The following is an 11,882-nucleotide window of genomic DNA, read 5'->3' on the forward strand; positions in this document are numbered from 1 at the left end:
TCAGATTGAGAAAATGCTTGTATTTTCTGCAATGAACAGTAGCAGATTAGTAATACCTTTTTGTTGTCCCCATGATTTGCATCTGTGTTAGGTGGAACGACTCCAGCAGCCTGCTAACCTGTAAGAACGGATATTTAAAAGGCTACAACAAAATAATACGAGTACAAAGGACCTATAGTTCAGATGAAAATATAGCTTTCTTGTTAATGGCCAGAGCTGGTGCAAATAATAACTGAGTACCATATTCCGGCTGAAGTGATGAGCTAGCACAGACAATTTCTTTCTAGGAAACAAAATTTCCAGAAGCAGAAAGCTTGGTCATTTATGCATTGATTATAGCTTTCTTTCGAAGTTGTACAAGTTGCACAAATAACGACAAAGTGGCATATCATCGATGGGAAATGATTCAGTTTCTAATTCTATCGAGGAATCAAAATCTGTAGTAGCTTTGGAAATAAACCAACATGGATTCAATTATCGGTGGTCGCCGACCACCGAGCTTACATATGACTTTCCAAAAAAACTGAGCTATCATCAACCATTCTCCAAAGAGAAAAAAAAATCACAAATATGAGTAGCATCTTGTATCTGTAAAAACAAGCACACTCCTTCATTTCAATGGAATGCTTGTGCAACCTGAACCAGTTTACATTACCAAATAGACAGGTTAGTTTCCTTTAGGACTGATTAACTACGAGATACTTATTTGGGTGCCCTCAACAAATTACTATGACCATATCTAGGAGTAGCTCAACTCAAGTGGGTAGTAAGCGGTGGCGGTATCCGAGTTACTAAAACAAATAAGTGTAGGTATATATGATAGAATCTGAATCCATTATTAGAAGGTACAAAAGCTACTTGAAAGATAGAATTGTTTGAGAGTAACTAAGTATTCTCGCTTTACGTAGATCAAAAGGACCCTTGTAATATAAATCAAGGCTTTCCACGCACTAAGGTAGGTATAGACCGAAAGTGGTGGACCGAGTGTTTTCGGTACATATCTTGCAGTCGGAACGATGAATGAAATCAGAAGCAAATGAATCTAACATACTGAAACCAACAAATAGGAATAACTTCAACATGCTATAGCCAAATAAAACATGCCGTAGCTGAGTTAACAGGGAGAGCATATTATGCATAATGATCAGTGCATGTTTGTACAATAATAGTCCACATAATAAGATGAGGGGTGGCCTCTCTACTGGACAGGTACATCCAAACATTTTCTGTCAGCCTGTGATGTTTGACACATCCCATAACAAGGACCCAAGAATGGGGGGCAAAAGAATAAACAATGTAATAGAAGACCCCACTACATAGCATAGCATGGGGTAAGGAAGTTCAGATATATTGTAGTGTTTATCTAGGACACATGAATTTTATGTAGGTAAAAGGCAATGAAAGGCCGTTCTAGTTGGTTATCATGACGGCAGCCAGGCTACAAAACAATTGCATTGAGAATATCTTAGTGCACACATGTACTTCTAGAACACGATATGTATAGATATATGGGTTAACAGATAGATTGATAGTACCTCGTAGGTTTTTTGTGTTTCTCTACTTATCCGGGTTCATGCAACGGCGGAGATGGTTCATATATGGTTGACAGAGACACTACGGTTCTTATGCTTCATATGGTTGCTAGAAACACTGCGGTTTTGAGGTACAGACTAAAATGAGACCAAGTATAAGGACTGAGATAGGGGGCGTGTTTTGACGAACAATGCCCAATTTTCCAAAGGGTGACTTTTTAGGCTTATTGCTTTGTACACCAGTGGGTGGGTAATGAGGTTTTGGTCTTTTGGTTGATTAGCACTTGGAGAAAAAGCAGGAAGAAGGATGAATGCAATGGGCTTGGAAACCAAACTTAAATGAGTCTGAATATAACACAATAAAATATGAACCATCCAAGTTATTTACCTGATGTGATGACTATCTGCTTGTACATCTTATTGCACCTCATTATCCAAACCCTTGTTTAGATAAATCCAAGGTAATAGGCATATCTCATCATATCATACACCACACCTACAGATTCGACCAAAATCAGTACACTTCTGACTCCTTTCTATCTATATCACAGGAAAATGGAGGATGTAACTTGACTGCATCCTATAACTTTTGGAGGATAAAAGAAAACCAAAGGCAAACTTAAGCACAGATTTATGCAAAGTAGCCAATCAATACCTTAGATGCCATCCACCACATCAATTGGTTATCTCTAAATTTCTTCCTATAAAGAAACACAAGATAAACAGAGGAAGAAAGAAATTCAGGCATTTAAAATAGGGACATACCAGATATTGGTCTAATGTTGGCTAAGCTAGAACACACATGTACTTCTTCAAAAGAAATCTACAGAAACTAAACGAGAAGGTTTAGGGATTAATTTTGGCAAACCAATACAGCTATCTTTCCAAAGAGGAAAGCGAGAGAATACCAAATCAAGTATTCAACCTAAGGTACCAGACCAATTCCATTATATAAGAAAAATATACATATGTAACATACAGTTCAAGCACGTAGCGATACAGAGCGGCCTAAAAGGGAAATGAATGAACTAAATATAGCACAATCTTTTCATAAAAACATTAGATGCACTCCTTCTATTTATATCATAGGAAAATAGAGGATGGAACTTGACTTCCTCATATATCCTTTATTCCTTTGGAGGACAAAAGACACCCAAAGGCAAACTTAAGCACATATTTATTCAAAGCAGCCAATCAATGCATCAGATGCCATCCACAACGTCAATTGGTTATCTCTTAATTTCTTCCTATAAAGAAACATAAGATAAACAAAGAAAGAGTGAAATTTAGGCATTTAAAATAGCAGCATACCAGATCTTGGTCTAATGTCCGCTGAGCTAGAACACACATGTACTTCTTCGAGGAAATCTGCAGAAACAAAACGAGAAGTTTTGGGGATTAATGTTGGCAAAACGATACAATCAAGGATATTTCACATCTGTCAAACAAATTAAAATTAAAAGAAGGGGATCCACACAAACAAAGAAAGAGAAGGAGAGAGGGGGGCCTGGCTGTTGGTGGATTGAGCTGCGGTTAAGCATGTCGTGCATCAGCAGCGGCATGTCGAGGGATCGAGGGAGAGCTGTCGTGCAGCAGCAGCGCCACCGGCGGACCGTGCTTCTGGCCGGTCCCCCCACATCAGTCCGCCCCTTCCCTGCGTGCTCCTCCATGCCGGGCATATCAGCATGAACGGGGAGAGGCAGGGACAAGAACATGTAGGGGAGGACCACGGGTGGAGGAGCCCAAATCCCTGCACCGGTCGCCATCTTCCCCGCGTGCTCCTCCGCACCGTTGCCGGCGCAGATCGATCGCCGACGGCTGAAGCGCGCGGTCGGGAGAGGTGGCGCGGAGAAGAGAGCCTGAACGAGGGAAAGATGAGCACGGGAGGAGGCAGTGCGGTGGCGCCGGCGCAGAGGAGATCGAGGCGGCGGCGCTGCTGTAGCCGGCTCAGCCGCCGGAGCTCCACCTGCGGCAAGGAGATCGACTGCGGGGAGCGGGAGCGGCGGCTGCAGCTGCGGGAGCGGGAGAGGCGGCGGCTGCTGGATTGGGGACGATTGGGATAGGGTTTGGCTTGGCAACCGATGCACGACGCGCCAAAGCCGGGCCGGGCGGGCTTCACACGACCCATGGATAAAACGCGGGTCCGTGGGAGGGCCTCGCTGCCCTGGACGAAATCGATGGCTGAGATCGCGCCACGTCAGCTCGATCTGACGGCCCAAAATCCAAACGCCTGTGAGAGCCCCTATGGGGGGCATCATATACACCTTTAGACTAGATTTAGATGTGCGCCTTGGCGCACGATCCCGTGAAAATCGCGCAGATTTACATTTTATATAACAACGATAGAAATTTGGTGTAAAGAGATAATACATTTTTTAAGGTTTTACAAAATAAAGTCAGTAGAATGAAATTGGGTTAAAGCACACAAAATTACAAACAGAGTAGCATAAGGAAATATAAAAAAACTTGTTGGGCAGCAACCCTGTTCAACTAACTTCAGAAGCAGCAGAGTTTCTTATGTTTCTCCTTCAGAAATATGTACACATAAGAAACTAACTTCTTATCTAACTTCCGAAGGGGCAGGGTTAACGTTTTGACTAACTTCAGAATACCCTGCTTCTGAATTTGGGAACCAACCTATACCTTCTTGGTCCTTATCATCATTAGTTAATTCTTTATTTTGTCAAAAAAATCCCTTTGGAGCGATCCTTCCCACATTGTATGTATGCTTCTGCGAGAATGGGCACTGAGCTGCATGAAGGAACATAACTGGCTTTATCAAGCGGCGAGCTACATTTGTCAAAGGAAATGATTGGAACTTTTTGGGCTTTGTATTACTCACATGGTGCAATACCAACTTCAAAGAATCGCGAGTTCAAATTAGAATGGAATGTTGGAACAAGTTGTTTGAACAAAATAAATATATCTTTATATTCTATCAAAGAGCATCTGTGCGTGCTAACTCCATTCGAGAAGCCGGGTGAAGCCGGGTGGATAAATAAATAAAAGGAGAGAAAAAATTGACCTGACTCTCTGCGAGATGTGAGCCATGATCGAGGGGCTTGCCACAGAAACCCATCGAATGTGTGGGTTAGTCTGTACGCATCTCTAAATTATAGTTAGATAGAAAATGAGTAACAACATATTGGAAACTGGCTAATTGCTAGGAGAGGTGATCTAGACATCTAGTGGCTCTGGCTTACTGGAAAAAAAAGTGCGCAGTGGCCCAGTAAACTTTGTGGTGGACCGCCTTGCCGTTTGGGCCAGTATGGAGAGTTCACTTATTAGTGCGTCTTTTTAGTTGGTGAGTTAGATTGCCTAAGATTTTTTGTCGGGCCTTTCTTCCACTCTGCTTCGTTGGTAGTAGTCTGAGGATCTCCTTCTTAGCTGGTGCGGGAGCTGGCAGGATTGGGGATGCATTCTGTTGAGATGGCGGAGGAGCGATGGGCACATGAGCGAGGGGCAGGGTATCTTCACCGGATAGCGCAGCTGCAGAAATGTTTGCCGGTTTCGGATTGGATGTGACGGAGGCCGCGGCGATGACCGTGGGAGCTGATGAATCGTGAGGAGCCACTTCAGCTGTGGGAGCAGACGAATTTGGAGGAGCTACTTCGGCTATGGCAGCGGAGGCGGTACCAACAAAAGAGCGGTCTGTGCAAATAAATTACTCGCTTGGGCGGAGCCGAAGCGGTCAATCTACGCCTAATAGGTACAGTTTCTTTTACTAATTTGTTAGAAATACAATCTTTATATGGATGCATGTTCTCATAGATCGTGTTGCCAGCCAGTCAACTATTGAATATCAATGGCGGATCTATTACCTCGATCTGCTAGAAGAAGAGATGTGTGATGCACCTCCTCTTCTGATTTAGTGCGTTGTGGTCTGTATCCCTAGGTTAGTTCAGAGTGTTTACCCCTTTTTTTTGAGATGCAGAGTGTTTACCCCTAGTATAGCTGAGAGTGTTTGTCTTCTCTTGTGTTCCAGTTATCACAAGATTAGCCAAGATAAGCGTCTGCTAAGACATGTCTGTTGTGTAGTTTGTCCTCCAATAATTTGGCCACATGAGATACGCAACTCAAATCTAAGTGGGCAAATATGAGTATATCGTACTGGATTTTCATAAGTCTTGCTACTCCTTGCTGATCATTCCTACCCCCCTCTTGATCAGAGAAGAAAACTTTGTGAAATCCTGTGATGGAGTAAATTTCTGAGATCAACTTTGTGAATAAATTCTGGTGGATATAGTAAGTCAGCATCACCAACATTATTCGTAGGGCAAACGATTGCCCGACCTCCCAGGTAAGGAGTACTATAACTTTCCCCTACTGGCTCCTTTGATAACTGGAAGAACTTGCGTAAAATCACCTCGAAGAACAACAGTTTTACTACCAAAAGACAAAAGTGCTCAGGAAGGATCGCAGATTACTGAAGAGAAAACACTAAAACAAAGAAGCTGCATGCTACTTTTTATGCCGCAGATATATTAGAGAACCAGATAAAATGCATATGCTCGCGAGCATTGAGACATGGAAATATTTCTGTAACCTATGGTTATCGCTTCCACACACAAAATCCCATGATAAGCTTTACAGTATGAAGATCAAAGCAAATTCATAGAACCACTGTTAGATAGATTACGTATGCAAGCCAAGCATTGGCAAGCAGACTTGCATCTCTACCTGTGAGGGCAGTGCACATCATCAAATGACTATGCATTATACGCGTACAGAAGGAAATTTTCAGGCACCGGCACAGCCTCATTGACCTTTGTGCTCTGACAAATTCTAATCTTATAGAGGTGGTCTGTTGTCCTGTATTTGGGCCGGGCAGCAACAACCATGAATGACTTGATCCTGTAGACCAACCCTCCTTCAGTTTCTCTTTGAACTGGTCCACTGGATTGGCCGGCAAGGAACCCTGCAGTATCAACTTAGCTTAAATGTATATCTCATGTAAACATCTAATAGCTCTTTTAATAATTAGCTGTCATTATAAGCTAGAACTTACTGCTGGCTGCATCATGTTGCTAGAAGAACAAACAAAAAAGTTGCATACAGGTTGAGTTGATTGCATGAATTTTATGCACAGATGATAATGGTCCACCAAGGATGTAAATGTTCAATTAGCAAGAAATGGTGTGATATACTGAATAGTCAAGCCAGTTGAGCGCACTGCAGGAAAAAGTAAAGCAAACACCAGCAGGTAACTAATTTCACTAATTTGAGCAAATGGATGAGTTCACATATATGTACTGCTAATTAAATGAGTTCACACAATATGTACTGTCATGTTTTTTGTGATCCAAGGGATGAATAAATCGTTGACAAATAATTAGATGATTATATTGTTATTGGTTTCATTATCTAAAGGGTGAGTAAACATTAGACGATAAGGCCAGGCTAACTGACAAAACCTAATATAACCGGCTGATTAAACTCAACCAAAGAAGCAAAAAACGAAAACATCTGCAAATGTTAGGTTATGTTATTGATAGAAGAAAGTGGTCTCCACCACAAGCTAAATAGATATGCTAGCAGGTGATAATACCGTCCAGGTGTACAACAACTTATTTGTAAGTATATATTTTTTGTTCTAAAGACAGAAGAGTCGACAGATTGTATAAATTGAATGTAAGGAACACCGGTAGGTCACTTCCGTGAAGTTCTCAAAATAATTTTCTATTTATTTTCATCTGTCCAAATTTTAGCCCCATACTTTATCTCCAAAAACACCATAATAGACAAAGCCGTATATGTTATGAGTTTATGACCTAGCAGATTGTTTTCATTTGCTAACTTGGCTATGAGTATTGCCAAAAATTATGTTATGAGTTTCTGACCAAAAACATAGAGCACCACAGTCCCATGCAAGACACAGCTGAACAAGCTTGAGCACCACAGTCTTTCACACTCGGAAGATAACGAGGCAAGACGACACTTTTCCATTACCACCTTCCATAGCTTAGTTCCTACCCAGCATGGAGGGACAAGCACCAGCCGGCTTCCCGCCGAAAACTGGCACCCATTCACACACATCAATACAAACTTAAGGACAAGGTGAAAAAAGTATCTTGCGTGTCTTGGATTATGCAAAATTTCTATATTAATTTTGATTTTGCAGAATATAGTCAGCCATTTATTTTCCAATTTTACTTCTATTTTCACCAAAAGCTAGCGTAGACTTTTAACTAACTTATGGACCTGTGTTCCAGGCTGATGTGTTGGGCTGAAAACAGGAGCATTTGAAGAATGGTCATAACACCCAATCAGAATAGAAAGACAAGAAGCCTTACCGGTGGGTATCAAGAGAGGAGAAAAAACAATGGGCACCGAGAGACAAGAGAGAGGCCTTATCTACAAGTGAAGGTCACACATGTAAAGCGAACAGCCTCGCTAGAGAACACCATCTTACTGTAGAATAAAGAGGAATGGCTTGGTGTCAGTAGACGCTGGCAAATGGAGAGCCGCAGAAAAAATGGAGGGCAAACAATCTACAGAGCTACTCAAGCAGATGCTAATCTGTGTATCAGCGCCTGGTATGTTATTCGTCACTGAATATTTATTATAAGCCAATATATTTAAAGCTATTCTCTAGTGCATTCTCTAGTGCATTCTTGTCTTCAAAGTAGATGGAATTTGGAAAGAAAGATACATTAGCTCCTTGTTGTTCTAGCAAGGTTCCGGTGGTTTTGTGTTGTTTTTTATCCGTATCAGCCTATCGTCCCTAACTAAGCCATTTATTCTTCACGTCCACTGACATTGGTACATTGAAGGAAACTAAGAGTGAAAGTTATAGTAACCAGATGATATATCAGGTCAAATGATTCAAAATTATCAGTGCTACTGAATTATAAGCTAAGGCAAGTATTGCCAATTCAAAAGCCCAAAACGGAGCAACCAGACAATATACCCATGCTTTATTGTTCCATAATAAAATAGATAAATTTTCTTGATATATCTTTCTATTTAAAAAACAGAATTTCAAAACATACGGCTGATTGTAGAAGAAAAGAGAATCCTCCGGAAAAAATGTGATCTAATTGTATGCATCTCATAGGCACCAGTACTACATACAATTGGATGCATGGAATTAAAAGAGTTATACACATCTAGAGCGGTCTCAGTATGAATTTTCTTGTAGAAAATACTACATCTTACTCTATTGTACTTAAAACCTCACAAACCATCTTCAGGTCGGCAGGTCGGGTGGGAGCCATGGAACCAAGGCTACAATGATAGAATATGCAAAACCTACAATGATGAATAGTAACCTTTTTTGCTAATAGAAAACCATCTAATCTAATATAATCAGAGAATGCAATCCGTAATGCCCCCACCTGGAATGAGTGCCTTCACTCTGATGTATTTTTGAGGTAATTAAGCTTTTCTTCCCTTGGAGTCGATGATGAAGACCAGTAGTTTACCTTGCCAGTAGTTCAGGGTGAGGAGCAAGTTTAAGGATTTCGTATACCTGGGGCTGCACGAGAGCCTCCTTATGAGCGCCGGGCTTAGCCCAGTGGTTGGGGTCGCAGTGGCGCACCCCAACGACCGGAGTTCGATTCCTGTCAGGGACGAATTTCGGAATTGTCACGCCGTGTCCCGCTTCTACTATATCAAAAAGTGTCTAGTTCCTCCTAGACACAGTTTCATTTTTTTTTTATGAGCGCCGGAGAGCAGAGAGTAGTAGAACGAGTGCCTCGCAAGATCCTCCCTGCACCCCGCACTCCACCTGTTGTGAGGACGATGGCGATGGCCCGGTCCTCCGCCTCCACGCTCTCTGTATGCCGCCTCCTTCTCTAGTGCGTGATGAAGACAAGGAATGTAAAATAAAATCACATAGTAATTCTAAAACACCATTGTTGGCCAAGTAAAGTGCATGACTGAGTTCCCTCTTTCTTGAACGAAAAACTATATACAAAAAGCGGGTCTGATTACCATGCACAAATTTAACAAAATAAATTTGTCTTCCCATTGAAATACAAACATGAACGTAGTACAACTGCCAAATAAAATATAGATATTTTTGTGTCCTAGCAAGCAGTATTACAATAAATAGGTCTGCATAAAGCCATGAACTAATCTAACTGGATCCCACGCTGCAAACGAAGTACATACAAAATGCTGCACCACCAAAAAGGAAAATAGTTTAAAGTTGAGTGTTCCTATAAATGCTTTCAAACCTAAAAGTATGATATAGTATTTCTCAAAGTATATGAGTTGATGATATCCAAATATGGGTTGCAAATTGCTAAGAACAACAAATGCATGACCTAAACTGCCAAATGCACCCACACCATGCCTGGCCATAGGCAGCCCGGCCCGAAGCCCGGCTGAAAAATTCGGGCCTAGGCCTAAAAATGTTGGCCCGACACCCGGGCCGGGCCTCGGTAGCCCGAAAAGTCCATTTAACACTACAGCCTGGCCCGCGGCCCGACAGCCCGATGGGTATCTTTGGTCGGGCTGGGCCGGGCTTGGGCCTGATTTTTGAGCATCGGGCTTAAGGTTTACCTTGATGCAAAAGTGAACCTTTTCATATAAGAAACGCCCAGGTTTAGCAAAAAATCTGCCAAAAAATTAATTGTAAGAACTGGAATAAACCTAGCAAACTTAAATCTAGAACACGATAAAGTCAAACAACACACCTGTAATATATTAGCAGAAATGACATGTAGGTAAACTGTAAGCTGGAAATTACAGCAATCAGCCCACGAAAAAGTTGAAATTGGGTACAGACCATGATAAAGACTAAATGATGTTTCGGAAATAACCAATATATAATGGTTAACCAGTGGCCCAAATAAGTTTCATAGTCAATACTGGACACACAGAAATGCCTTGCAGTTACCTAGATATCATACCTTCCTTTTAAACAAACCACCAACAATACAAAATAAAGTCAGGCTTCTCCTTTCTTGACCTGCTCAATATACATAGAACAATATAGACAGGGCAATATAGATGGAAAAGGGGCAACACTAGTGTAAATTTGAGTAGCGGAAAATATTGAATCTATTACCTTCGCTTTAGGCAAGGTGGTGTGGAGTGAGAACATGATGTCATCGCCGGCTCGAGCGTGCTGCAGTCCCCTTGCCTCTTCCGGCCGCTGCTGACCGCATATGCTTTAGGACGTGATAGTGCAAAATCTGCACGGGAAAATACACAATCTAGTTTAGAAACAATAGGAGATGTGTAGGACGGATAAAAACGTGATAGTGCAAAATCTTCACAGGAAAATACACAACCTAGTTTAGGAACAATAGGAGATGTGGAGGACAGACGGAGCTCACCATCGACTCCTCCAAGCGACGCAGGGCAAAACGGCGGCCTGCGCTGCTTTGGCCGGCAACACACTGCACATCGGGCGCAAAATTTATGAGGTTCAATATTAAAATGATTAGCATCAACTAACAATATGAAACAAAAACTATGCATTTCGATATAGGTGAAATCACTCGTAGATTATGCAATTGCGAAGGGGTGAGTGGTTCTAGTTAATTATGATTTACCTACTCAATTACTCGTAGAACAATGTAAGTGGATATCGTGTTTTAGAGATTCAGATGCATCAGACAAAAATACAAAATGATCTGTTATCAGTATCACCCAATTGTCAAGGTAACTCATCTCCATGACCGCGTCATGATAACAAAAACCTTTACCTGCAAATGATCACAACTATATCATACACATATTCAGTTGCCTACCATCCGCAATATAACAAGCACATTTAATTAATGACAATCATGTAAACTGCATTGAATAGAACAAAAAAGAGTAAAGAGTGGTGACATAAAGAAGAATTGCATAAGCATGAATCACACATAAATTTGTCCTGACCCGATGATGTTTAAAAATAGTTGCATACCTTGAAGGATTGAGAAGGCCATGCACCAAGAGCTCAATATTCCATTAATTTCTGGATCATACAATTGGAAGACATCACAAACCAAATGACTTGAGAATTTGGATTCATGGCCTATGCAGCGTTGTGCATGATGAAGAGGGCGGAAAGGAGGGACAAATACCAACAGTAAAACTGATCATCTCAATTAGCACCATGTGCACAAGCATTACAGGAAGGGAAATCCACTAAAAAAGCCAGTAACCAAGATGTTCATCACCCAAGCCCTGACATCCACAATCCGCCACAGCTAGAGGGTTGGACACACCGAAGAGAGAAGAGAAAAGATAAAGAAAAACTCGCCTAAACCAGGCGCTACAAAAGTCACCCTTTTACCTTTAATCTCTCCATCCCACTGACAGAAACATATCCGGCCTTGAGGGTAGCTCCGCTTTTCGTAACCACTGAGACAATTCATACAAACATCTCATGAACTGAACAAACAAAAA

General features: G+C 41.6%; 1 long non-coding RNA gene across 1 annotated transcript; it reads right to left on the minus strand.

The window, feature by feature from the left end:
- Positions 1-10,172: 10,172 nt before the first annotated feature.
- LOC124676898 lies at positions 10,173-10,670 on the minus strand. Its single transcript, XR_006993854.1, has 3 exons — positions 10,549-10,670; positions 10,391-10,449; positions 10,173-10,216 (listed from the first exon to the last, which is right to left on the minus strand). It is a non-coding gene; the product is annotated as an uncharacterized LOC124676898 (long non-coding RNA).
- Positions 10,671-11,882: the final 1,212 nt, after the last annotated feature.

Source organism: Lolium rigidum, chromosome 7 (genome assembly GCF_022539505.1).
Source record: "Lolium rigidum isolate FL_2022 chromosome 7, APGP_CSIRO_Lrig_0.1, whole genome shotgun sequence".
NCBI classification, from domain to species: Eukaryota; Viridiplantae; Streptophyta; class Magnoliopsida; order Poales; family Poaceae; genus Lolium; species Lolium rigidum.